Source organism: Scophthalmus maximus, chromosome 18, assembly GCF_022379125.1.
Source record: "Scophthalmus maximus strain ysfricsl-2021 chromosome 18, ASM2237912v1, whole genome shotgun sequence".
Taxonomy (NCBI): domain Eukaryota; kingdom Metazoa; phylum Chordata; class Actinopteri; order Pleuronectiformes; family Scophthalmidae; genus Scophthalmus; species Scophthalmus maximus.
Window position 1 is genome coordinate 394,654 of NC_061532.1, and position 27,536 is coordinate 422,189.

A 27,536-nucleotide genomic window follows, 5' to 3' on the forward strand; every position below is an offset into this window, starting at 1 on the left:
AAACAAGATCTTCTTCCCGTTACAAGTGATAACGTTCTCGTTAAAATTAGGTAATTTTTCTCACTCAAACGTGATAATATTCTCTTTAAAACAAGATCTATAACACAGGTTACACAGGGACCCTTCTTAAGAACGTGCACAGTCCCTGTGCACGTTCTTAAGAAGTCGAAAATCTACTGGAAGAATGTATTGCCAAACTGATGAATGACAAAGTAAGTAGACATTATGATAAATCAACGAACGGTCAGGGAAACTTTAGCTAAAATGCACAAACTATTGCAACATCGACCTGCCCGTCACTGCAGCTATAAACCTGTTAAACTGCCTTAATTAAATGATCACATTGCCTCTCTCGATTGCTTTTAAACTGGAAGTATTTTCTGGAATAGCATGCGTGTCGAGTATGTACCTACTGTAATGATTCTTTGATTTACAACCAGAATGAATGAATTCAGCTGCCCTATCCTCCGTTTAAAAGTCCCATACTGTCAAAATTGAGATTTCGTGGCTTTTTTCATAATAAATAAGGTCAGACTCTAGGGTCTGTAAGTACCATAAAAGTGTCAAAATGGTGAATCCACAGATAAATTCACACAGCCTGCATTCAGCAGCAAGGACTTCTGTAGAAAGTGATGTCACAGCTACACAGTCACTGCTTTCAGCCTTGTCCCCAGCACTCACCCGTCATTCCGGTGCTGAGCGATCAACAGACCTCCGCTGTGACTGCGGCGGAGAGGGAGACACGTGGCGTGAGACAGGCTGAACCACTGCTGTGGTCCTGAGATGGTCTGCTGTGACTTCGGCGGCGAGCGCCCGCTCCTTCACTATCCAGAACAGCCGGCGTCTCTGCCCCAGCAACAGCTCCAAGTCCCGTCAGCTTTGTCCAGCTTCCAGTCCCTCAGCAGATCGCTCTGGCGTCTTCTGCCTCGCGGGCCGCCATCGACCGATTGCATTTGCTTAGTCGGGGAGCAGGGAGATAGTTTCTCCAGGGCAGAAGCTTCCTTGGCCTGGGACAGCACAGCTCATTTACTGCTATAACTGAGACCTGTGAAACGAGCTGCAGGATTATTACATGTCTGCTATTTATGATCTACTGTATTCACAGTTGCTGTTAATATTATCTTTGTTCAGTTGAATCTCTGAACATTGAAATTGTTGTAATTACTGACCTTCTCACTCTGCTATTAGACTGTCAGTTTGATTATGACTGTAAGAATGAGCAACTCGACAGCAAAGCTGTTATTGATCTAAAAATATAGATAAAAACTTGTAATTGACCTTTAAGGAGTTATGAATCCCAGAATTTTACAATGTCACTTCAATTGAAGGTAAATATTTGGAATTCAGGTGCGCGGTCTATCATTTGTCGTGTAGTACACAAAAAATCCATATTAGAACCATGTGTTACAAATCCTAACTTTTTTTAAATTCATGTATGGTATAATTGTCAGAAAAAAACAGTACAGTTCCTTGAAAATATAATTTATTTAACAAACAATCAACTTAAGTACCAAAAAATCTCATTACTGTGACTAACACAAAATAGAGTAGGTTTTTTAACTGGAAAGATTTTGGAATTTTGTAAAACATGTACACATTTAAAGTGCATTAAATCAGTTTTGAACAAGCATTTTGTTTTTTTCTTCTCCCATAGAGCATCTGTGAAACAGTTAAAACAGACTACGAAAAACATATTAATACATAAACTTCAGAATGCACAGAATAACACTGTTTGTTATGTGTATGTGAGGACAGTTAAATGCAACTGCATTTCAAAAGACAAAAGAAAATAAAAGTGAAAATAACACTAACTCTATTTGCCACTGTCACCACACTACTTAAGCCTGCAAAAACCTCAAATCCCCTCACCTCCACTCCTCAGAGTGACACATTTTTGGACTTCTTCAGAAACAAAATTACCATTATTCATAACCAGTTGAATTCTTCCTCTGCTTCTGCTCACAGCCCACCATCGACTACCACACTGGACCCACCACTCTCCACCCTATCAACTTTCCAGCCTTCAACAGTCAAAGGTCCATCCTGATCCTCCTCGACCTCCCCGCAGCCTTTGACACCATCTCCCACTCAATTCTTCTGGAACGTCTACTCCCTCCAAAACCCACCCATTCACCATAACAATTGACGACTCTCCAATTCCCACCTGCCGCCAAGTCTAAAGTCTTGGCGTCATTCTGGACAGCACACTTTCCTTTGGCCCCCACATCAGCAATATCACACACACTGCATACTTTCAGCTCCGCAACATCTCCAGACCCCGCAACTCCCTCTCCCAACACAAAACACAAGTCCTTATTCACGCTCTGGTCACATCCCACATCGACTACTGCAACGCCCTCCACTGTCCCATCATTCAGACTCAGCACTATGGGTGCCAGAGCCTTCAGCTTCACTGTCCCACGCCTTTGGCACTCTTTTCCACCTAACATCCATCAACTGGACTCTCTTGACCAATTCAAAGCACAACTCAAAACACATCTGTTTAGATTAGCTTACCCAACATAACTTCCACCATGTCTACCTTAATTTTATTGATTTAAATGTGTTTAACTATAGTCACCTTGAGTTATTGACTAAATGTTTTTAACTAGTCACCTGATTTTACTATTGATAAATTTGCTGTGCTTTTATCAATGTCTTGTTTATGTTGTGTAAGGTGTCCTTGGGTGTCTTGAAAGGTGCCGACAAATAAAATGTATTATTATTATTATTATTATTAAAATGCCCTCTGAACAGAGACATTACAACATAAAGTAAAACCAACATGTTAACACATTTTGTAGCAGTTCACTGAGGATTGTTTAACAGAAAAGAAACAGCTATAGCTGCATCAAATGTCAATTTCACCTCTTATAATTGACTTTAACCATTTTGTTAGGTTAGTCATTCTTTTGTATCTTGTAAGTATTGCTTTTTTTGGTATTGCTTGATTTCCATTTTCCGCTTTGGGGAAAGTAATAGAACTCTAATATCTCAGGGCTCCAGAATGCGACCAAAAATCTGTGCAGTGCGACTAAGAATTTTCCTTGGTCGCACCGCTGCGCCTGACATTTAGCTCGTCTGTGTGTAGCGCTGTGTTTTTTTTCCACCAGCGTATAGCGAAGAAGAAAACCACAGTCTGAGCCAATCAGAGGCAGAGAAGGGCGGGCCTTCGTCTCTGATACTGGTATTCTTAGTCACTGAATGTTGGTAGCTGGGGATGTGCATCAAAATCCGGTATTAAACGGGCCCCGGGGCAATATTATGAAAGACCGTAGAATCGATAAGCTTCAACGTTATCAGTGCTGCAAGAGTAAGCAGCCTCGGAGCGCTAACAGCGTTGAATCGGTGGCAGGAGCGGTTTAGGCGCCAGGTCCCAAAGCCTATCAAATGCAAACCTACTCCGTGTGGCGATGGAGCAGTGAGTGAACCGGTCAAAAAAATCGATGCTCTTTGCCACAAGTGTCGGAAAAACAAAACATTTGTTCATTCTACTCCTCACTGCTTCTAGTCAGAAATGATAATAAAATTTAATACTGCTTATAATATCGCCAAATATAAGCTATCTTTTACAAAATTTAGATCCCAAATCATCCTTTATTCCTGTTTACTGTCATTTACATTATGTGTCAAGAAATTACAAATGTATATGGGAACCGTCAAGAAAAGGGTATAATAGGTGTATTAGTGCGGTGCCAAAAGGCGCAGTGAAAATTTTTGGGTGCACCTAAGTTATGTGTTGGTGCACCCAAATGAAAAAGTTAGGCCGGCGGTGCAACCAATGTAAAAAGTTAGTCTGGAGCCCTGTATCTTGCCCGTCAGCGTCACAGTCCAAAAATTCAGTCCAGAATGCAGAATAGACATCTCTTGACACCCCATCTGCATTTGCTCCTATTTCATCAATAAAATCTAAATTTCAGGGGGCAGATCAGCAAATTGATCTTTGAACTGTGGTATCATTTCATAGAAAAGCTTTGTTTTGTAAAGTTGACAAAAATGTGGACATTAACAATGTCATATCCTGTGAGCTCGGAGTAAGTGTGTGTTTCAATATGTGAAAAGTTGGTTGTGGGAAGCACAATGGTTCATTCAAGCTGCTCAGTGTTACTGGATGTAGATGGCACAAATTTGTTTGACGGAGACTGGTTGATGGGATGCCAATGAGGGGCTGCTGGAGTTGATGAGAAACTATCAATCATAGACTCCCCTTTATTGCTTGAACAAAATGTAAACATACCATTTTTCCCAGCTTGGGATAAATATAGTAACTATCTATCTATCTTTAGAGGTGATGGATAATTTCTGTGGTTCCATTCGGAAAGAACAGTTCTAGTTTAGTTAGTAGATACTTTATTTATCCTGAGTTCCTTTGCAAGACATAAAATGTCAGCTTTTTTTTTTACTTCTTTGGCAGATCAACTCTCCTTGTTCCATCTCCATTCTTCTTGTGTTGATGGTTTCCCTCATGTAGCCATCCCAATTCAACTTTCCTTGTCTGTCTCAGCTTGTTATTCCTCAAATATGCTTTTGGATCTTGGAGTTGCAAGAGCTTGTAGGTCAGCATTCTCAGGGACTTTATCATACCCATCTTTTTTCTGAGTTTCTGTAGCAATGACTGCCAATGTGCATATTTCTCACCTTTTCTTTGGTGCTCAGAACCAAATTTTCGAGTGGCAATCCTGTCACTATAGATAGGAATGTAGGTTATCATCCATGCTTTCAATTACAGAGATGTCTGTCTACAAATACAAGGGAATCGTATTATTATTAAAAAACCAGACAATTTAGAATCAAACATCAGCAAAGATTTACTTTACAACTGAATGGATTGTACGTATCCTACAAGTCATCTTTCCAAAATGCAAAAGACAAGACCTTAAAAGAAGGAAATTGTGCTTTCTAAAGTTAAATTCTGAGTTGTATGTAGAGTATGAAGGTAGGCTACTTGTGACATTGTATTCTACAAGTTCACAAATCCAGTCTATAAGCGCTTGCATTTTGCAACATATTTCACTTCATAGTAGAGGCGCATGGGCATTGGTGGTTTAAGTGATCTGGAGGCCCAGGGCAAATAACAATATGAAGCCAACCCCCATCCATCAAAGAAAAAAAAGGGGTACAATGTTTTTAAATAAGGGTCAATGTTGGCTTTTTAACTATACAACAATTGAAACTCAGATAGAATGATAGAACAATAGAACAATAGATAGAAGTTATACTTCCCAAAGGGATATTGCAGTGTTATAATACAATAACCCATAGAGAGCAAAGAAACATTCCATCTGGGTGACACAATCACTGAGGCTACTAAGTAGTGTATCAACGAGAGGCAAGAAGAACTCTTGGTTGAATCGCTCTTCAGGGGTGGACTGTGTTTCTTCTCCTCCTTAATAAAGGCATTGGCGAGTTGTCTTCCGTTGTCTTTCTTCCAGCAGTTTCCTCTCAATCTGCAAGGCTTCTGCGATCTATCTCAAATCTCTCTGTGCTCCATTGAGCCCTGTGTCTCTGTACTCTTGTAGACCTTCTCTTATTCCGTCTCAGCAGCCTTTTTTGTTATCGCATGCTTCATGGTTGCCTCCAAGGCTTTCACAAATTGAGGCATTTGGTACAGGAGGGCTTTCACACTGTCTATTCTGCACTCCCATCTGATTGTAGACAGATTCTCGACAGTCAACTTTACATGCTCCTGCACAATCTCCCACCATTGCACAGAGGAACTGAAAAGTTGTATATTCTCTGGAGAAGGCCAAAGAAGTTCAATGACTGTACAGATAAAAACTTTGCTGTATCACCAACAACCAGATTTAGGGTGTGGTTCCCACAGAGCACACACACAGGGCCTTCTTGTTTGTGTCCAGCACTCTCCTCTGTACACCCTGGTGCTTCCCCTGTATGTTACTCCCATTGTCTTATGATTGCCCACGACAGTCAGAGTATTATGTTTAGTTGCAGTTTGTTCAGATAGTTTATGAAAGTGTCATACAGTCATTTTCCAGCTGTATCATGGACATCAACAAAACCCACAAAATGCTCCTCAGTGGAAACACCAACGTTTGTTTTTACAGTTTACTATATGCATGACAATGGACAACTGCTCTGTATGGCTTTGTCAAGTGTACAGTCCTTGATCACTGCAAAGTACTTAGCTCTCTTCTGGACAACCAGTGATATGAGTTCATTTTGGATTTGCTTGCTCAAATAATGGTCCTGGCTCTCCTTTTTTTTAATCCTCCTCAAATGTTCATTAATTAGGGTTAGGGTTTACCTTTTTGTTCAGCCAAATGGTCAGACAATGGCTAAGAGTCTCCGCAGAACCATTCTCCAGTGATTGATCTCCAGGTTTATTAACTCTTGGTTAATTGAGTCGATTGTGGTGTTGGATTTTATTCTCTCCACAAGGTGTTGCCACTTCTCTATATTTTCCATGTGCTCCATAATGCGCTCATGACTTTTGAAATGACCACTAATGGGCCTCCACGTTTGAAAGCCATTGCCACTGAGTTGAGTGTTTCTTTTTCCAAAGATACTACAGCTAATGCCTCCCATACACTAGATGACTTTGAGAAGACACTGATTTTTTTTTTAAAAGACTTCACTCTGACACCCTATCAAAAGACATTTGTCATTAGTCACAGATTTTTTATTCGCAGTCTAGCCACCAGCAGCTTTTTTAGCCACCAGCAGCTTTTAGCCACTAGATACCTGAGTGTGTGTGCAATGGTCTGTACAGAAAATATAAGCCAACAAGAAAAAGAGAAAACGCAGCAGAATGTGGAGATGATGGGAATTCATACTGCAACATCGCATGGAGGAGTTTGCATGTTCTCCCCGTGTATGCGTGGGTTCTCTCCGGGTTCTCCGGCTTCCTCCCACAGTCCAAACACATGCAGAATGGGGTTAGGTTCATTGGAGACTCTAAATTGACCGTAGGTGTGAATGTGAGCGTGAATGGTTGTCCGTCTCTGTGTGTGGCCCTGTGATAGGCTGGCGACCTGTCCAGGGTGTACCCCGCCTCTCGCCCAATGTTAGCTGGGATTGGCTCCAGCGACCCCCCGCGACCCTTAATGGATAAAGCGGTAGACGATGAATGAATGAACATCGCATGGAGACTTTGGTGAACCCGGTTTCAAAACTACCTGGTTGCTCTGTCCCCTGCGCTGTCACAGTTCACGCAACCCGTAGTTTAAAAATTGCAGCACTTGAGTCTCCATGCGATTTTGCAGCATGTATCCCCGACCCCTAAACGCTTTTCTGCTTCCTGTTTGGTTCTGGAAAGAGCTCACCTATTGGTTTTAGACAATGTTCACGTCACTGTCTGCGTGAGCGAAGACTATAAACTTACGATAATATCAAACACGGTGGATTTTATTGGAACGTGAAGATGAAAAAAGACCGACTTTAAACAGCTCAGATCCCCACTTTACACTAAAGGATCAACATGACGGGAGCGCGCCTCAACTCAAGCATAATTCTTATGATTTTATACCGACAATGGAAGACAGCGAAATTGCTTGAAAGTTGTTAGGTGTGAGGCCTGTGGTTATGTTGTAAAGCAGAATCAAACAGAGGCACATCTCTGCACAAGATGGGATGAGCCGTTCTTTTGAAAGGTTTATGTATCTTTATGAACATTTTCATCATATTTTAAAAATACCGCGACAATACTGATAACTGTCTCAATCTGACTGCCCAGATTGCATTATACTGGCATGCCCATTGAGTATCACATAGCCTCTTGAGTTCTCCGCGCTCCGCTGTTGGCTCAAGTTCCGCTTGTCTTTTCATGAAAAGGTCGTGCACAACCGACCCAGAAAAAAACTTGTAGAGCATTTGTAGCGTCTGAAAAAAACTCTGCTGCAGCATTGACATTATGCACACAGTCCACTAACACTAAATTGAGCTTATGTGCATGGCAATGTATTTAAATTTCCTGTGGCACCTCCTTCCTGAACTTTTTCTGTACTCCATCGTTACATACCGACATTACAGATGCTCCATCGTAGCGCTGGCCAACACAAACATGTAGATCTATATTACACTGACTGAGTGTACGCTTGAAGCTGGCTAGTAGTGTGTCCGCGTCTAAACAGTCTGCTGGGGTGAAATGCAGAAATTCCTCATGCACTTTCTCTGACACTGAATGCAAATACCGCACGCTCACTGATATCTGTTCCTTTTTGCTAATGTCTTTACTTTCATCCACCAAAATAGAAGAGTACTCTGCATCCTCACCTCATCAAGATGACTCCTCACCCTCACTGTGCCCTCGCTGTGCAATCCCCTGGCAAGGTGTATAGCGTAGGCTTTCCACCACAGCCTTCACTTACCTTCGATTCTCCATAACCAACGCCAAATGTCCTTTGTCCTTTGTCAGGCATGTTTGCTATTTTTGAGCCGCTTGTCTCTTTTGTTTAAAACTCAATCCATGTTTCCATCCCAAATTTGTGTCCCGCACTTTCATGGTGACTCTTCAGATGCTTTTCGCCAGTTGTTGAACCCGTTGTTGGTAAATGCTGCCTTCAAATGAAATCCATGCCCGTGTTTTAAAAATGCCGACAAGCAAAGCAAAATAATGCATCTTTGGAACTGTATTCTAGCCATGCATATTGATCAAACAAGGTTTTGTTAAAACTTCTCTGCTGATTCCCAAATATCCGTGCAGGGTATTTTTTAAGAACTGGTTGTCTCTGGCCCTCTTGGGGATGATTGCTGCTGCGGGCAGGGCCTCCCCTTCCTTTTCTCCATCCTCCGGCAGCTTTTCTTCGTCCTCCTAGTTGGTGACAGGTTCACCATCTCTCTCAGTCTCAGCAGGTTTTGATGAAGTCTCCACACGTTGGCGTTTAAGCGGGAGTAAAAAGACAATGCTTTATGTTACACTCACTTCGCTAATCCTTTTGTGCTCTGCTTCTTCTTTGTACAATACGTTTCCGCGGATTGGGCGAAGTAAATTCGAAAGTTTAATGCACTGCGCCTATTGGCCAGATACGCTCACCTGTGTTGGCTTTGTTTTTTAGTCTAAAAATAATCAGTGTGTTTTATTAATAGCTACAGCACCCCAAGCCCCTCCTTGGCGCCGCCTGTGGCTGGGAGGGTAATTGACCTCATATTCCCGAAGCTTTGATGGTCGCTGCTTGACTCGCCATGAATGATCCATGGTCTGTTCTTGATCTCTCTCATCTGCTCTGGACATCTTGGGCTGGAGCAGTTTTCTAGGATCCAGTTCAAAAGACCAAATTGTTTGAAAGTATATGTTGTGGATCCAAAGGTGTGGCAACAATTGTTCCAGGGTGTCAGGTCAGGACACTAGAGTTGTGTTCAGGTGAGAGTGCAGACGAAAGATGGAGGCAGAAGCAGTTGTGGAGTTCCGACTATTTATCTAGATGCAGTCCAGCATGCCAAATACAAGGTCATCACATTTTAGGTACAATCCGAAGGACGGGAGTCTCAAAGAAGTCTTGAATGATTCCAAATCTGAGGAGGATTCCCCGCCTATTATATACGATGAGATCCTTTGATCTCAGGAGTGTGTATTTCTTTGACTAATGATTCATTGTAATGCCTTTAACTAATATGTCGTCCCTAAATTAGCTGGGCCAGGGGCTTAGTACTAATTGCAAACTATAGTGGTGATAGCGAACATCTTTGTCTAAATCCTTGTTCCATCATCTGTATCCATTGACTCGAGTGGAAGCGAGTAGATTTTAAAACATTGTTTGTGCCTACTTTATAAAACTAGGTCCAAATTTCAACCATTAGTTAAGTACCATAAATACTGCCAAGAAACAATGCATCGAGTGACAGAAGCACCAGGTCCATTTTTTTCAGAGAGGAGACCTTGGGGGAAAATTCATCTCATGGTAAAAACCCATCTGTTTTCATAGTTCCTGGTGATCCAGCAGCGAATTCTGAGGGGGTCCAGACATGACAAATGATTCTTCAAAGGGGCTTCAAAAGTATTCAGTGTGCATGTGTAGTTGCCTTAAAAAATGACTGAACAAAATATCAGCTTTTCATTTTTTACTTTCTCTTAATCTCAATGGAAAGTTTGGTACATTTAAGAATTCGATACATTTAAGAATGTGCTTTATCTATTAAGTATATAGTCTGAAGTTCAGCTCATAATTAGAACATTTTAGCAAAAGAAAGAGGTGGTGGACATCAACTCACATTTTCTATCTGTTGAATGGTTTCTTGTGCAGCTAGGGCATATTTCCATTCACATGCTTAGTTTTCACTGAAGTCACACCAACAATCAAAACTAATACTTATGATTTATTGTGTTTTAGTAAACTTTAGGCCACTTTGCACAACTGCTCCTGGAGTGTATTCCAGAAAGCAGGTTTTGCAGTTTTTTAATCCTGAAAAGAGGGAAACTCTGGGATCGATATGGAAACAGAATTATTTCAGTTGCTTACGTCAGGAGAGGATTAAAACCCTGTATAGATGCTTTCATTCCCCTCACAATATATCCCAAATCTGCACAGTGAACAATATTCTCCGGCCTTATTTCCAGCATTTTTATATCGCGGACCTTAAATTTTTTCCGAACGGGAATTTTCTCTACAAGAATTTGAAATAGCCACAGATTTTTCTTTGTTTTACATGTGGTGTCTGATTTAAACCTTATGCCTTACCTATCTGCACTACATTCTTATAATTCATTTTCAGCTGCAGCCACGCTATTTTTGTCTCTGGGATTGAAACCTAAATTGAAAAAATAATTAAATAACATTGCACATTTTTCAGACATGAGCAACAAGACTCGAACTCCGGCCACCTGCTGATCATTAAACCATCATCTCATATAAGAATTAGGCTGAGAAAATATCACAATATTTTAAATCAATTGATTTTTTTATTCAGTCTTACGTGTTGACTCGGGTAGGAGGCCCTCTCCTCAGTTGCCATGGTGACTTGTAGCACGGAGCTCCATTGATGATGTCTTTATATAGCCAGCGGGCACAGAATTTCAACTGAAAAAAACCCTCCCTTTTAACAGCAATAAATTTCTAACAGAACCAGACTTACGGTGATTGGGTATGTGGGGAGTCTATTTCTCCCTTCCTTTCACATAACAAAGTCCAGTGTGCCCTATGCTAAAAGAGATAGGAAGGGAAGAATTGAAGCAAGTTTCCTAAGCATTTAGACAATTTGATCAGCTCTCATCATGGCTGCTGATGAAATACTTCCGGGAATTCAAATTTTCAAATTTGACAATTCGACCTCATCCTCAGTTGTGGGCGGATCATCTGCCACGACCGGTTGGTGAGGAACAGAGTATCTCAGAAAAGATCTTCCTGCCACTGGGCTTAGAAACTGGTGAGAGAGCCACCATTGCAATATAACAGCCAGTGATAAAGTAAAATGCACATTTGTTTATGTGAAAACTGTGAAGTAGCACTTAAACATCTTAGCACAGCATTCCATGTATTGTTGTTGCACAAATGTTCTATTCTCAGCAGCAATGATTAAAAGACTGAGGCAAATAAATTTGGATTTACAGGTTTGGCAGTCAAATCCCAAACTGGCAATACACATGTAATGTGGCTAAACCTGCATCAACAAATGAAGCAAGAACTTCATGGGGACTTGTTAAATGAATCACAGTTATGTTTCACACCATTAATGTTTCTATTTTTAAGTGACTGTAATTTCCCCCAATTTAGCTCCCTGTTAATTGGCAGCATATGTGTTGAGGTGGTAATCCAATTAGAGCAGCAAATACCACAGAGAATGTCACTAGATTGGGATCTAGTATGGGACTTAGCAATAATAGTATAAAGTGATTGCATTTTATTGCTGATCTGCTTTCAGCTGCATTAAACTGATTTCATCGCCTCCATGTTTTTTTCCAAACATGTTCATTAAAATCTGAATATAAACTCTAAGGGGCTTTAAATTACCCTCAAACATCTTCTCAGTTGGCTTCGCACTGAGTAACTGAGGTCCTGCGTTCATGCTACATTTAGCATGACAGATTTATGTTTTTGTTTTTTTGTTCAATGCCCTTTCAAGTAATATGAAGGCAGGTAAGTTGCATTTAAAAAAACAAACAACTTTTAAACAAAACGTGACATTGGGGGTTGACCCACTCAGGATGTCGTCATATTTTTGATTGTGTATTTATCTTATTTTGATGCAAAATTAACTTCACTTCAGGCATTATCATTAAGTTTGTGGATTTTAAATGCATCAGTGTAGGATCTTGCCCAGGCCAGTAGAGGACAGTAGCAGAGCAGTGGTAACATGTTTCATGTCTTTATTCAGGGAGCTAGCTGCTGAGAGCGAACAACATGCTTCTCTCTTATCAGTTCTTCAGTTTAACAGTTAAGTCGAATGTTATGTAAATGATGCAGAAGTGGAACAGTAGGTGTAAAAGTATCTGTTTGTTAACTCAGTCATGTAGCCCACAGTGCTGTGGACAGTGGACTAGAGTTGATTAAGTAGGAAACTCCTGCTTTACTTGAGACATGTGAGAAACTGTGAGTGTGTTTAAATGTTGTTATAGTGTTATAATTGCTGTTTGGTGGGTTTTGACATGGTTCAGCTGCCAGGCAATAGTCAGCACACTCTGCAAGTAAAATGCGTGATGTTAGAACCAGTAATAAAAAGTGGACTAAAAAACAGAGTATAAAAGTTAAACATTTAAAGAGAATATGACTGAAATTTTTAGGGTTCAATATTCAATATGTTTAGAAGTGAAACTCCATTTTGAGTACAGTGATCAGGTTGTTGAGACTCCATATACTAAAATAAGATATAGGATATATAGGAGGATATAGGAGACCTCCGGGTACACCGAGAACTGCCTGTAGGGATTTGACTGTATATACCATTTGGCCTGGGAATACCTCGGGATCCCCTAGGAGGAGCTGGGAAATGTTGCTGGGGAGAGGGACCCTGCTTATCCTGCTGCAACCATTACCCAACCTTGGATAATTCTAAGCAAATGGATGGATGATTCAAATTCATTTACAACAGGATGCATCATCCTCACCCCCAGCCCTGCACAGACACTAATACAAACACTACGGCCCTGTTCAGACCTGGTATTAACATTCGTCTCAGGTGATCCACAAGTGGACAGCTCTACGTGCAGGTTTTGAATGCACCTAAGACACATTGAGGACACATTTGAGATGTGATCACTCTGACCAAATGATTTTATTTTCAAATATTTCCAAGACTACAAGTACTGCCACAACGAAACAAAAGCAGTGAAGTGCAGAGAAACATGTATAGTAAACTACTAATTCACAAAATCTGGAGAGACACTGGGCCCTGCGTTGTGCGAGCGCCACCGCCACCTTGGATCTAGGTGCTCTTTAGCTCTTGCGCTCTCCTCTCCAAACACATTGCCAATGGACGACATATATATTGTGCTGGGATTGTACCGCCAACCTTTGGGTTAGTGAATGACTGACTCTGCTTCCTGAGCCACAACCGCCAATGTGTATAGTCAGACATCATTTGGGAACAGAAATTATGTATTGATTGATGAATGTGGCAACTGTTGGGTTTTCTCTGTTATATTGTGAGGTTAGATTTTACAGATGATCACTGGAGACGGAGGCTGAATTCATACTTATATGTTTTCATTTTAAAACAGTTTTAAAACTAAAATGAACTCCGTCCAAACCTAAAGATTTTACCTTTGTATCAGGAACAATCCCTGTGTCCATAGCACACCTGAAAACGCATGTCTCATTTCCTGCCCATTCAAACTACAATACAGCCCTGGAGTTTTCAAACTAAAACAGCTTCTGTTTTAGGGGCTTGAAAACTCCGGAGTAGTGTGTAAAGCAACAGATATGTTTATTCAAAATAGATAGATAGATCTACACAAATAAATGTAAAATATACACTTGCAAAAAATATAGAGGATAAGAATAATAAATTTAAAGAATGTGCATGAAATATTAACAGTGGAAATATGCAGTAGTACAATCAGTTACCAGTAGTGGGAAATGAGGCCAGAATATCAGAATAAACTCATAGAGTTCTTCTTTTTACTTTTTGATGCCATTTCCATGAATGAAGACTTCTTGACATTTGAAAAGCGTAGCCTTATATGGTAGTATTGGGGTGTTAATTATGTGCAGCGTTTGCTGATGTGTAATGTTTGTATGAACTCACCTTACAAAAAAATGTACGAGAACTTTAGGAAAAGAACACAATCCAATGTGTAAGGGTGAATGTAATCCTTGATCTGCCTTCAATGTCATATTGTTGCTGTCTGAGTTATTAACTTGGTTGTAAGATCCTTGCTCTGCTTCTTACTCCTCACCCCAGACTTTAAATAAGTTCTAAGCAGCTCTTTCACAGTAACCAGAGCAAACCGTCAGGAATGTTAATATCTCAATGTATATCCTCCCTCATGGCGTCTCCTCAGCCACGTGACACGTCCAGCGGTCATGCAGAGGCACCGACAGGAAGAGAAAGGAAGTGAGAACGTGTAAAAAGGAAGTAGGGGCATCTGAGAACGTGGTGTAATTGTATGTTTGTTTGCCAAAGGCAGAGCTACATACTTGTTTCGGGGTGGGAGGGTCTGACTGCCCATAAAGTATACAACCTGTGAGTGTGTCTGTATGTAGGGCATACATGCTTGTGGGCAGAGAGGCAGCTGGTGTGTTTTATATCAAACCAGCGGTTATGCACAATGACCCTGTAATATGTATTCACTTAACAAACTGTAAATGTCACCGGGAAGGGTTGTATATACTCAACAGTGCTTCAATGGTTTTTGTATATTTACATGGATTTTAAAGTGCCTAACAGCTCAACACTTCATTCCTTCTGTCACAGCTGGGCTCCACACATTGTCATTAACTGTGATGCACTGAACCACAAACACTCAACAGGGTCACTTTCTCTGTCGGCTCTTACAGGATTCAGTCGATATCATAGAGTTTACTTAAAGGCTTTTAAAATGACGTTTTCTTTAAGGAAATTAGTATATTTTCTTGGATTTCCTTTCCTTTAAAGCGAGGATTTGTTCCCTCTCGGACTGGTAGAGTAATGAGCAGCTCCCACAGAATGCTACTGTGTTGAATAATTGATTGTAAACACTCAGGGAATGTTAATTAAGCCTCTCACACAACCAAACAGTTCAGTGGGTATTTTTGTGCTCTGGGGACAGGGAAACCTCACACACCTCAGTATATGTACAGCTACAAATTCAGCAAAAACTTTTTGAAAGCAGTGTTGGCCTTTCAGTCGACTTTCAGGCATTCACACACTGAATAATGGCAGGGGCATGTTATCAAAGTCATACATTTAGAATAAAGCCAAGACTGCACAAACAAATCACATTCACTGGACTGTGGAATTCGAAACACCTGAAGTAAAATAAATGCAAGCATGATTGTCGTCCCCAGAGACTACTATGTTCATTACACCCGACAATACTTAAAGGGGCAATAAGTGATTTTAAACCAATACACTTTTTGTAAAAATCTGCGAAATATTTCCCCATGGTCCGCAAGCTGTTGATTCTGTGTGTCAGCCCTGGCTCTGTAGATGGAAAAACAAACCATCACTGCATCTGCAGTTTGTAAAGATCACCCCCCAACACCTTAAGAGACATGTTCGCAAATTACTATGACTCAGGGGTTTAGCATTGCTAACTTACTTTTCCTGGCTCATTCACAAGTAAGAAGATTTGAAACAATATCAGTGGCAGTGGCTGATCTTCCAGAGGACTCCACAGAGGACTGCAACATACAGTTCCACAGCATATCATCACTGGGACATGGTCACAGAGTTGTGATACCCAGTTGCTGTGTCTGGAAGATACATGGTTTCTACCCAGGTTGACATGGACAATATACAAGTTTCATCCCTAGTGGAGTGGAGTGAGTAAAGTATTTTGTGCAATAAAAATGTTTATTTCTTTACTATTTATGTTCTGCATAACCTGTTCTAAATTGTTTGAATAAAAATCTTCAAAATGTTCAAGGCCCTATCCTAATACTCAGCATAAACAATCCAAAAATTACATTTACCTATTTACAAGCTGCACAGATAATGAGACACATCATGACGCCTTTTTTTGGAACACCATAAAATATTACAATATAACAAATATATATGTATTAAAATATGACATATAATATTACATTACCCTAATGTAACCCTAACCTTATTAGGACAATTTTAGGGACAATTCAGTCATAGCTGGTTTGAATAGCCCTAACTGAGGTAAATATGTATTCACAAGTTGAAAATATTCATTATTCAAGACTTCATAAATGTTCATGAGGCATGAAGAAAAAGGAGAGACTCAAAAGCAGTTCACATAGAGAACTGGAGGTTCTGTGAGTTCCTATATTAGTCATAGTCTGAACTCAGGCGAACACTGTGTATATGAAATTATCCTTTTCAAACGACATGTTGTCATCATAGAGTTGAGCCAGATGTGATTTGAATGGACAACAGTACATTCTTTCCTCAAAAGCATTTGTGGTGTTGGACCCAAAACAAATTGAGGACTGACTGAAAAAAAGGAAACCTGCTGAGAGTAGTTCTGTCTACTTTAACACCCTTGATCACACGGCCTCTCACTGTGAAGTAGTCTGATATCCCATTCAGACTGACCTAGTTAAACTGGTAAAACCCACATCTGAGGTCTATCTGAATGGACAACACGCATCGGCCAACCTTCTTCCTGACCAGTGCTGGATGTGGGTTGGATGCTGTCTGGCTTTGGAAAGAAGAGGAAACATAGACTTTGCATGTGGATATGATTCAGAGACAAGATGTGCATATGGCCAGACAGAGAATATGAAACTTATATTTTCATCACACTTTTGCCTGTCTGTTTTGTACTTAACAGGATTACACAAACAACAACCAATTTCCATGAAATTTGGGGGAGGGGGAGGAGGGCATTATTCCAGGAAGAACCCATTACATTTTGGAGCGGATACAGACAAATAGGCAGATCCGGGAATATTTTTTTTCACTATCTTTAACATGGCGAGATAGGGCGTTAGCCTTGGGGGTGGCATGCACCCTTCTAGTTATGGGATGTAATTCAGGGCAATTCTGTGGTTTATCAGTAAAGTTTATATAGTTACACTAAAGCCTAGCATCTCTGCTAATAGTGAGAAGCAGCTGTCTCATGAATGGGTCCAATCTGGGTCGGTCTGCTGTCTGAAACGATGTTAGTGTCAGTGTCAGTTTTAGAAAGTTAACCAAACTTCGGATACACTTGTAGTTTCAGTTGAATTATACAATTCAATTATATTGATCCCTTGTTTTCTGTATTTTGTACATTGACTGCTTGGGGCAAAGATTGCAAAAACAATCCAGTGACCCAATTTACACAAATATTGCTCCATTTAGTCTTTAGTCTGAATATACCATAGAAATTCATCCGTAGTAACACTGATATTATACAGTTCTGTGGGTAGTGCGGAAGCAAAGGTTATGGATTCATCAAATCAAAACAGTTCATACACTGGGTGCATGAATACTGCCGGCGGTTCTCCATTGTGTCCAGGTTTCCTCTGTGGCAGTGGATAGGTCTCCTACTGCCAGTGTTTATAGCCCACAGATGGAATAGCTGGTATCTCACCCAGTTATGATAAATGAGTATTACCTTTGAAAAGTGAACTAACTGCCTGTGTCTGTTGCAGATCAAACTATCAGATTTGCTGTGGTCTGTTTGGTTCTTGTTTTGGATTGTGTTGCTTTTGTTCAAGCTTGTTTAGGGGATTCAGAGTTCTCTTGAAGAAACGTTGACTCTTACACTGTCTCATCCTCTTCTTGACACTGTGCCTATGTGAATTTTTGCTTATGTGTTCATATGTGTTATCCCAGAATCACTTTGGCAAAAAATGGTGTCCAGCAGAGGGCCTTCTTGAATCATTTTTGGGCAGTTACTAAGTACAGAGTTTCACACACAACACACACACACACACACACACACACACACACACAAATACACACACACTTAAATTAAACTGTATTGCTGATTTCTATAGTGATTCTATGGGGAATTAGTTCTTACTAATTGTATCTCTGGTATGTTCATTAATGTGCTGTGGTCTTTAATATGATCTCTTTAGCGCTTAACAGAGAATTGTTGGCTACGATGTAATATAGTAAATCTAAAGTCGCCTGATAGGTGACACCATTCTCTAGCCCTCACATAATCTGCCTTGTAAAGGCCATTCTATATTAATCAAACTTAAGGCTCCACAAAGAACAGATTCATCAAACGGTATTTATAAAAGAATTAACAATAATTCATTTAAAACCACAGTATGTTCTGGCACAACAACCCCAATAGCTTTCTATAAGTACAAAAACAAACAAATATGTTCTATAAGCCTTCAAAATACACTGAAATACAGACATGTAAGGATGGTCAAAACTCCAGGGAACTGCACTACCTCGGGCTTACCCATTGACTGTTTATGAAAATTGAGGTACACCTAGCGAAGTCCAACACCCACTGAAAATGTGTTTGATTTTGTTTCAAAAATACGGATGTAGCTTATGCTTAAAAAAAGGAAAGGATTGCTTGTAACAGCCCCAGGAGCCCATTCTCCCTTAGTATGTTGTAGGCTCCCTAAGGGATATGATATGAAATAGAAGTCTTCTATAACTCCACAAAACACATGAAGACTATACACACTATTCCCCCAGCCCCACTCTCAACCATAAACCACAAACCTGCAAGGGTGAAGAACTGATCAACTGTTCTGCGACCAGGACCGACCAGGTCCAATTCCACCTCCCATACCAGCTGAGGTTCCTTCCCTGCCAGAGGGGTGACATTCCACATCCCTAGGACCAATCTATGATGCCACGAGTCAGAACATCCAGGTTGCTGCCTTTGTCTGCCACCCTGCCTACAAAGCACACAACCCCAATGTCTACATCTATGGGTACGACAATGGCAAGTCTTCTAGTCAAAGGAAAATGTGTTCAGTACTGTTTAATCGTGTAAGGTTTATTTATTAAGCACACTGTTCAATTAAATAAACCTTCGTTATAAATAAAACCATACTGACAATGTCTTGCTTCTGACAAAATTGAATTGTCAGATTTCCAGTAAACTCCTCAGTATTTGTATATCTAATGCATACTTCTAAAGTAGTACCAGCAGTAAACTTTTGTTACAGAAGTCACATTTTGCTTATGGATGACCTTTTACTTGGCCAGTTCCAGCTCTTTACTATTGAAGCCTCTTTGCCTGTCACATTGGGAATTACTTTTAGCTGTGAAGGTCTGTCATCAAGCTGAACTGGGGGTTTATTTACATCCCACCCATTAGAGAACTATGGATGTGCCATGCAGTCTCTCTTCTCCACTTCCAGATAATGGCACCACATACAACACCCCATACATGCAGTGGTTGTTGACACCAATCATTCAGTTTCCATAGTGTAGACAGCTTTCAAATTACAGTGAAAGACCAACCCTTTAGTTAAAACATGGTGGATCACAATGATTCTCACACAAACACACTCACAGTATCAAAAATCTCTATACAGTGTGTATCTAATTTGATGAAAGTTGATGTACTCTTGATTCTTGCACTTTTTAGGTAATATCTTCATGGTTGAATGCACTTAGCTTGCACAGAGCTCTGCTATAAGATTTGACCCATTTGAAAGAATCAAAAAGGTTTAAATCGTTATTTTTGGGTCAGTTTTTATACTGTGGCCAGGAATAATTCAATGTATGTGATACACTGAGAAGTGGTAAAAGATTGTAACAGGTCAGAGGACGTCAGTCCTTCAATGTGGCTTACCACACAAATGCGTTCACACTGCTAAAAGAACGAGCCCACTGTTAGAATTTTCAGATTTCAGAAGGTTTGTAGAAAGACAAGTCGAGGAGGCCGATTGAGCAGTTTCAGCGGGAGATGTTAATTTCGATACGTGGTTCACAGAACAACACCAATGTAAATACCTAAATCACTCATTAATCATTGAAACTGTAAATTCCTGAAAATCTTTCATATTATTGAACATGCAAATACCTAAAAATATTCAGATATTACTATAACAATGCTGATCAACAATGAGACAATTTCAATAACTTCAACAACCTTAACAAGATCCATGCAGATTCAAAACATATGAGGACGAGAAACCTATAAACTGCATTAATAGGGAAAATTTTCCTCATGGATCCCTCCCGTGTAGAGCAACCAACATCTTGGCATTAATTGAATCTGCCTTACATTATGACTGAATAATAAACAAAATGTAAAAATTTGGTGTCCACCCAATTTGATATTTAGTTCAAATTTGTTATATTTGAAAAATTTCAATCAGGTTTTAGATCATTACATAGCACAGAAACTACACTTTTAAAAGTCACCAATGACCTTTCATTAGCAGCAGGAAAAGGGTAAAGTGCCCTTTTAATTCTTTTAGATTTGAGTGCAGCTTTTGACACTATTGATCACCCCATTTTAATTGATCGTCTTAAAACCTGGGTTGGCATCATGGACACTGCACTAAATTGGTTTTATTCCTATGTTTTAGACAGAACCTGTTTGGTCACCATAGGTAACAGCTCCTCATCTACATCCAAGGTTCAATTTTAGGCCTGATTTTATTCTCCATTTATATGCTCCCACTTGGTCAGATTTTTAAACACCACAATGTCTTGTTTCACTGTCACACGGATGACACACAGATATACCTTCCACTCAGAGACTAACGAAGCCTAACAGCTGTTATAGCCTGTATAGATGATGGGACCAGTTGGATGGCTCAAAACTAAACTAAACCTCAACTAAATCATTCCAAATCAGAAATTATTTTCTTCCATCCACCAAACCCCACTCTTCTTAATTCAGCCAGCCTCGGCCCTCTCTCACAAAACTTCAGCCCATTGTCAGAAACCTTGGTGTATACATCGAAGTTGCCCTCACCTTTAACCCACATATTAAAAGAGTAGTTCAATCATGTTTCCTCCAGTTAAAGATCATCTCAAAAATCAAACCAATGCTCTCACAACCCGACCTGGAAAAACTGACCCTCACCCTCATCTTCTCCCACCCAGACTACTGTAACTCCCTCCTATCCGGTGTCAACAAAAAATCCCTTGCCCTCTTCCAACTGGTCCAAAACTCAGCAGTTAGGCTTCTCACTGGTTTTAATAGACAGCATCACATAACCCCAGTTTTAGCTTCACTTAAAGATTTTACTAATTACCTTTAAAGCACAGCTTGGTCTTGTTCCAAGCTGCATGAGTGAAATGCTGATCCCCAACAAGCCAGCTTGCAGCCTTTGATCCTCAGGTGGGTCCTTACTAGTTATTCCAAAGTCGAGGCTCAAATCTAAGGGTGACCGAGCTTTCTCCACCAGCGTGCCTCGACTTTGGGAGAGCCTGACTGAGGAGATAAGGCTGGCAGAGTCTGTGCTTTCTTTTAAGTCACTTTTAAAAACCCATTTTAACAGACTTGCTTTTATGCAATGTCGTCTTTTTGTCGTCATATCTGTTTACATACAGACGTGGCCTGAAAACTGTATTGTTGTTGGACAGCTGATTTGAATTGTATGTAATTTCTATGTTTTTTCCCCCTTAAACAATAACATCATCATAGTTGTCATTTAGAAATTTGAATAATGAGATAGGTGGTCCAGTGCAAAGTATCAAAACAAAAAAATAAAAACCCATAACCGCAGTGCTCACAACTGAGCCAACACAACCAACAAAGTATAATTGCCCATAAAATAAAGTATTTGGCTGTGTCAGCAGGATTAGTCGAGCATGGGAATTTGTTGTTTGGTTCAACTGTGTTAAAGATTAAAAAAAATTAAAGGAGATTCTGAGTTGAAGAAATAAACACTGCCAAACATTTTACATTTACCTAATGATCTCAATGAGAATTGGCTGACTGAGCTAAAAAACTCATCAAGTTGTTCTTCCTCTGTCTCCAAACAGCTTCAGGGGCATTACCATCACCATGTGCACTGCGAGAGGGTTGAGCCATTTTTGCATGAAGCCTGGGACAAACAACAAAGACAGATTGTAATTAGATTTGTGCCAGACTCATGGAACTGTGAAGCTGTCCTTCAGTATGCGTATAACAGTTCAGTTGAGCTAAACGCAACTTACAAATGCCAGCTTATGTGCAACAAGTACTACTCAGGCTGATCTGAATGCCATTATTTCTTCATGTATTTGGTCATGGACCAAATTTAATTTTGAATCGATGATGTATCTTAAGATATTTCAGTTTGGACCAAAGAGGTGGACCAACTGAATCACTGCTGAATTGCCTTCCCTCGTGTAAAACTCTTGGCTGAAAATTGTAACTGTAATTGTAATTCATTTATTTGAACAGGGACAGTGCACAAATAAAAACATTAATAGATGTCTTGTGCCAGGTTGTAGCAAACTGCTAGTTTCCGCCCGTAGTCCCTGGGCTAAATGATTTTGTACTACAAACCACACCTGAAACATGGCTGAAATATATATGACAAATTATGTCAAATATGTGTGTGTGTGTGTGTGTGTGTGTGTGTGTGTCTGTGTGTGTCTGTGTGTGTGTGTGAGAGAGAGAGAGAAAACGTTTAGGAACATTAGCTTTTGAAAAATGTTTAATCAATCAATCAATGTGATGATCAGTTATCAAATCATTCACTCACAGAGATTTAGATGAAAGTGACCTAATATATATTATAAAACGGGTAGATCAAATAAAGCGATCTGATTGGTTCATAGCCGTGATATAATGAACGTATATAAGGGCTATGACTTCGAATCAGTTTGCACAGGTCCGTATCACTCCGCGACTGAGGAAGTAACGTTTACAAAGTAACAGTTTTTTGCTAGTTTGTCAGCCGCGTGGGCAGCTATAGTATTTATACCGTACCTTATTGTAAAAAGTGTGGATGTCATTTTGCAATAATTGTAACTGTTTTATAAAAGCAATAGCTCAGTTCACTGTTATAAGATGAGAGTTGGTAATTGGCGGAGAGGGGAAAATTGTTGTTGTTCCGGGAGTGAGTGAGGCGACGGAGTGAAGTTGAGGAAACTGACGAGAGCTCAAAGCACACGGTGATGTTGGATGGTTGTAGTTCTGGCGTAGGCTGCAGCCCACTGTATCCTGTGAACTTAAATTGAACCCAGCTACCGTCTCGTAGTCTTCTTTCTGAGGAACGCTAAACAATATGTTGCATAGCAACCACCGTGCACTGTGCAGGCAGCCAGGAGGGACTACTTTTTTGTATTTGTTAAAAAAATGCTTTTTTTGACAAAATGAAAAAATTAAATTGTAGTGTGTCTATAACTTTCATTTGCCATACTTATAACCATTTTATAAAAGCAATAGCTCACTTCAGCTCATCATATCACAGTTAAGGGGGTCGCCGGACAACACCCCTTAACTCACCCCTCAAAAATACATTGCCATCAGTGTCTGATTTATTAAACAACAACCTTGTCACTGACAAACACTTGAATGCCACATGGCTAATCAATTTTTGTCATCGTGTAAGTGAGAAGTGAGAATCCAAAGGGTGATAGCTGCTGGAAAGCTTTCTTTCCCAGCTCAGGGTGTTCCTTCTTCACATACTCAAAACTGTGTGAGAGTGGAATTGTCAAATCCAAGAGTTTTTTCCTGATAATTGAAGGGAAGCTTTCTTCTGTTTGCTGTGCTGATTTCTCCCCTTAATGTCAGGGAGATAAAGAAGTTAAAACCATGAATCAAGTTGGCAAAATGTCCCTCTATGATTGACCTCACACTCTCCACATCCTAACTGGAAAGGAAAGCAAATGAAATCTCCCTCTGCACATGCCCTTTTCAACAGCTCTGTTGTCTTCAGGAAACCACCCACCTTGCCATCTAGGTTCAGAATATTTGTGTCATTGCACTGCAGACACACATTCAGTTCATTCAATTGCTGAATATATCTGCCAGATAGCATAGCTTTGCAAGCTAGTCTGTGTCCTAAAAAGAAGGGGGCATGGCGAGATCCGTGCTCCGACAGAAAGGTGTTCACTTCAGATCTTAATTCCAACAGTCTGTTCGGTTTTCTCCCTTGAGAGAGCAAATGCACTTACGTGCAGTTGTGTGTTCAGCTCCCATGTTTTAACAAAAGCGGCTAAACAGTCGCGCATTAAGTGGCTTTAACTCAATGAAGTTTATTAGTTTGATGCTGTTTCTTGGACGCCAGTGCTTCTCTGTGTATAACACAGTGAGTCCAAACGCACTTCAGGGTTTCCATTTCTAATACGTGCCATGAGCCCTTTCAGGTGGCCTGTCATTGACGCAGCTCCGTCAGTACACACACTGCTGCAGGATTTCCAGCTCAGACTGCTTTCAGACAAGACATTAACAACATTAGAAATGTCCTCTCCACGACTCTTTTGCGCTCCAAACTCTTTCAGTAAAGTATATGTTCACAAGTGTCGTCAGTATCACTGTATCTTACCAAGGCAATAAGCTGTGCTTCTCCACTGACATCTGTTGATTCATCCACCGGGAGTGAAAATGCTTCACCCAGTTTTCTACAACTTGATCAACAATGTCTGTTCCCATCGTATCAATTCCGTGGCAAACAGTGTCATTTTACAAAAGCACAGTTTTGAATTTTTCTGCTGCGTTTTTTGCAATACAACAGCGCCTGGAAGTAAAATGGCTTTTTGGCTTTAGCTACGAGCAAAGACACCGCATAAGAAGCCTCCGGTGCTTTGGCTGATTTTTTGGGGAATTTTCACATCGTTTCTTTGGATGCTCCGAAGTCATAAAGTTTTCTCTTGAAATTTCTGGTCGCTTACAGAGAGACTGGGACTGAAAACTGCCCTGAACTCTCCCCCCAAATAGGCCCCACCACCACTAACTGTGCAGTTTAACTCGCAGAACCATAAGAATTGGCAAATTCCGCTGTTTGTTTTGATATGTGGTATGATATGAGTTTGTGACCAGTTTGTGAGCAATGTAAACATAGGTGTGGATTTGAATGTTGGCTGGGTTAATAATTGCAATAATTAATGTTTTCATCATTTTCCTATAGTGCTTTTCAGGGGGAATTTTGTGGAGAGAAAAAAACAGAAGAAAGAATGATTCAGTTACGTCACAGACTAAATTTCGCAACCTTTGGTATGTGAGACAGACAAGCAATGAGGCTAAAGCCAAGGACTCCTAAAACTTTAAATTGCCCTTTCAAATACCGACAGCCGTCCGCCCCTGCCAACATGACATTGATGTTTTAGCTAACTTCTTCCCTGCAAAAAATGCAGAACACTTTGGGCGGAATTGCAAGTAACTCCCATTGAAACATTCTTACTGATTCTGGCGATACTTTTTTGGTTTTGTTGTTCATTTCTTTCTCCTCTTTCAGCTGCATTGTTGCTACTTTTCAACCACAAATGTTTTTTAAATTTGGAATTGAAACTGGCTTCCTGTTCACAGTGAAGAAATGTCATGAACGTGACTTGGGAAACAATAACATTGAAAATATAAATATTGACTATAAAATTCGTTCTTACATTAACGTTTTTTTATTATTATATATTATGTATATTTAATTATTCCTCTGATATTTTATTTTTCTAACATTTAAAAAAAGTACTCCAAAGTACCCCTAGGAGTACACGTACCCCCATTTGAAAGTCACTGTACTAAGGGGATAGCAAACTTAAAAAGGAATGCAAAACAAATAATGTAGGTATTACTTTCACATCAGATAGAATGTTTCTATTTAACTCAAAATGCCGACATTGGTAGAATTTCATCCCACAGACTCTGGATTCCAAACAAACTCTTTGAACTGGTTAGAATCTTCCACTACTTTATAACAGTGCTTTCATTTCCTGGGCCTTAGAGCAGAGACTCCAGACAACTACAATATAAAAACAACAAATCCCATTTAACCCCTGAGGTCACGCACACATGCAGGGAAAGAGAGAAACAGAGGACATTAATATTTGAAGCAGATACAAGAAACATTTCTAAATATATAAAAAAAAAGATGACAGTGCAAAACCACCCATGACAACAACTTGATGTAGTTGTAATGGAAAATTCTATTTATTCACTTGGCTGTCAGACAACAAAGGCTCGGGTTAGCATTTTGTCTTTTCATCCAGCAGTCTGTAGTCATAAAGCTGGACCATAGAGAGTTTGGCCAAAAGAAACAAGGTCAGAAGGAAGTAGAGGGGAGGGAGGAAAGGAAGAAACAAATTGAAGATGAACATAGGTATTTAGTAAAAAGGGCAAGGGAGCTGAGAGATTTTAATATGCTCAATATGTGCACACATGCAGGAACTAAGTGGCATGACGAGCACAGAAAGGGCTTGGATCAGCAGTTGCACTGGATTGCAGCGTGGTTCAAGCTTGATGTTCTTGCTCAGACAGCGTTCACATACACAACAGGACAGATATGCACATGAATACAGACCCATCTCTATGTTCATGGCATATAACAAAGCCAGCTACCTTTCTGTCACAAACAGGGTCATAACAGTGTTTTTGCAGGTTTGGCAATGACCATGTGCAATAAGCCTCCTGAGGGCCTTCCTGTGAAATAATATCCAGCCCAGGGCCACACCCTGACCCATCCTTCACATCGATCCTATATACTTTGACCTGAGAACCTGTGATTTATATTCCTCACAAGTTGGCACTGCATCACTACACACAGCAGTTTGTGTCTGGTCAGTGATAGCACAATACTATAGTATTATAAAACTAATTGTGATACAGTGGCTTTTCATGGACTAACCTGGGTCCAGTGTGCCCCACATTTAAATAAGGCTGGAGAAGCAGCAAGTCTAAGAAGATCTCCTCTTTTCTGTCTGCATTGTGGTTTTTCGTTGCTTCATCTTTTTCACATTAAAAGATTATCTCACTCACCCACTCGTGGTTCTAGGGACTTACAAACTCAAACTTTCACACGTGATTCAGAGAAGACACTGCCATTGCGTTTTAATGCTCAAATAGCTTACTTTCTGTGCTTAAAATGGTGTTAAAAACTCATGAGTTTGTGCCAGAAACTTAGGTTCGGAATGTGGGAAAAATCAAGTAAGCAGATATAAGTAAACATTGGTTATTTGTGAGGGAATTAGTAACACATTTAACCAGGGGTGTTTAGTGCTGAAAGTTGGAAAGGTTTTGGAGCAGTTTAAAACTGTTGTTCCAAGTAACATTGCTACTAATGTAAATAAACACAATAGCAACACTGCTATGGAGGCTGCAGCACAAGCAGATGAGTATGTCATAATACAGTGCTGCACATAAATTTTTCTTGATGGTTGCTGTACAGTGACAATATTACTTATGACTTTTGGGGACAGAGCCTTCTGTGTTGCAGCCCCTACCATCTGGAACTCCATCCCATCAACAACTCGAAACGCCCCCTTGTCTGGACATCTTCAAAAAACTACTAAAACCTACCTGTGCACCAAGGCCTACATCCCTCATGAATTTTGTTTGTGTGTGTTTGTGAGCATTGTAAAGCATTGTAGGCCCCTAGAGAGGCGCTATATAAAAAATAAGTTATTATTATTATTGGTAAGCCTGTGTTCCAAATTGTGTTTCCCTTTGAATTTAAAGAGTT